This window comes from Chaetura pelagica, unplaced genomic scaffold (genome assembly GCF_000747805.2).
Source record: "Chaetura pelagica isolate M959 unplaced genomic scaffold, ChaPel_1.0 scaffold32, whole genome shotgun sequence".
Lineage (NCBI taxonomy): Eukaryota > Metazoa > Chordata > Aves > Apodiformes > Apodidae > Chaetura > Chaetura pelagica.
This window is the reverse complement of record NW_009952368.1, coordinates 76,479-78,869: the sequence shown is the minus strand read 5'-3', so window position 1 is coordinate 78,869 and position 2,391 is coordinate 76,479.

The following is a 2,391-nucleotide window of genomic DNA, read 5'->3' as shown; positions in this document are numbered from 1 at the left end:
ATTTGTATTGCCAGTGCTTGAATACCCGTAATAAGTAGGTTGCTGCTGTGATTAATGACTGCGTTTTACATGCTGACGATGGATGATGTGTCTTGTTGTAGAAGCCATTTATTTTTATTTGGTCTCCTCACCCAAGCAGTGCTGGCAATGAGATGTTAACGGCTTGGTGGGAGTGTGTTTTATTCTCAGCACTTTAATGAAAGGTGACCCACAAAGAGGAGAATCTAATTAAAATGATCCTTTTGGTTTTTTTCACCTCTTGGTAATGAGTGCAAAGGCAACTTGTGTGGATTGTTGTTGGAATACAGAGTTTTTCTTTCTCTTTAGAGATTCTTCTTTTGTTCCCTCCAAGTTAGAAAGGAGTAGAGATATTTTGGCAAGTCTGAAACTTTATAACTTTGGAAGAGGCAAGCTATTCAAATGCCTTAAGCTCAGTCTGCCCTTGTTTTATGAATTTATTTTTTATGCACTAAAATAACTTGAAATCCTGAATTATTTTGAGCCAATTCTTGTATCAGATGATAAGTTTCCGATTTTGCTTCAGCTTCAGTTGCACTTTTCCTCCTCCACTAAGTCATTTTGTCACTTTATGAAACCAGCTGCATGACTATATCTGTGTGTATTCAACACAGCATCCATCTAACTTCAAGATTTTCATTGCTGTGATTTAAAAGATTCCTGATAATCATTATACTGTTGCTGAGCAAAGCAAACCAATTCAAACCAATCCCCTAAGTTTTCTGGACAGATTATCTAAAAACATGGACCCTATAGCAGGGATATAGCCCCTGTTTCAAAACTTAATTAAAACACTGGCAGTGTAGAGAGCCTGTCCTGTTGGCTGCAGGGACAGCCTGGAAATGCCAAAACTAAGAGGAGTTTCACCCCAGCTGTGCCACATAAAGGAGTCTGGTGATGATCCTGTTGGAGAAATATAAACATTATTCCCTGCACAATTATTTCTTTATGTCACCATCATGTAAAAATTGGCAGCCACAAGTGGTCTTTGGCAGAATCTCTTTCTTGGTTTAGGAGCTCTTTAGAACCAAAAGGTTAAAAAAGTGATTTTTTGGTTTGAAAAAAACACAGGCTGCATGTGTGGCTGTTATTGGAGGAGTTCCCATGGAAACAATGCCAGTTGCACAATAACAGGATACGTGCATTGCTTCAATATTAACATATATATTAATGGCACATTAAGGAATTTCGTAACTGGATGACACAAAGAGAGTTCTTAATGCAGTGCTCATGCAATCTATTAATGGGAAATGTCTTCAGCAAGCTGTGAGATAGTAACACCTCTGCCTCCCCTTGTGGCTGCCATTTGAATGCTCTCCAGACCATAGACCAGCTTCCTGTGGTAGGTGTCATGGTCCTAGTTTGGGGACAAGAGGAGTCCGGGGAGATCCAGGGACTTGGCTGAGACTGTACACGAAGGCAGTGACAGGGCTGGAATCTCTGTATATAATGTCCTCTTTCCCCAGAATCTACATTGAACAGAACTTTGTCCTCTTGGTCCTCTCTGGGGCAGAGGAGAGTAAATGAAGTCGGTGGGAACGAGAAAATGTTCCCACCAGGCTGGAGTTGTTCCTGATGTTAGCGGGAGCTGGACGCCCACACGTGTGTGGAGGGAAGAAAGGGCTGCATTGTTTTTTGTGGGTTGACTTCTGTGATTGGTATTTAAATGAGGTTATGGAGACCCAGAGGTTCCTGTGGAACACGACGATGCTGCATTCCTCAGTGGCAGGTGCCAGAGGAGAGCTGGAGGTAAATAGATGTGCTGATGAAAACCAGAGATGGGTGATAACCAAAGCCCTCCAGACCTTAGGGTGAGGGACCATCTCCCATCTGCATCCCTAAATTAGAGGGTTTCTCAGGGCCTGTTTGTAGTTCTAGATTGGAGCTGTCAGAAACAGGTGACCTTTTAACATTTCTATCCATTAGTTCACAATTAAAGCTGATAGAATTTGAGCACTGTAGAAACCTCATTCAATTCCTTAGGATTAATTAGGGCCTGTCTCCACCCTAAATCTAATCTGTATTTGTCTGGAGGTGTGAAAACAATGTCTCCTTGGCTGATTTCGTATCAGAAGAGGAAAAAAAAACCAACACACTGATGTCTGACATGAGTGAGGGCTCATATTTTTTGGAGATCAGGACAGCTGGAGCTCACCAGTTGGAATTTCAGGGTTCTCCTTCTACCAGTGCTGTGGTGTGGGCAGCCTGGTAGCTGAGAAGACCTTGTCATTCCCTTTCTGATACAGAAGTGGTTACATGCCTCCACAGTGGACATTTTTCTCATGGAACTGCTTATTCTGGGTGGGTCCATTTTGACACTGCCCATCCTTGAGACATTTTTAAGCTTCCTTTTTGAAATTTGATTCATTTCAG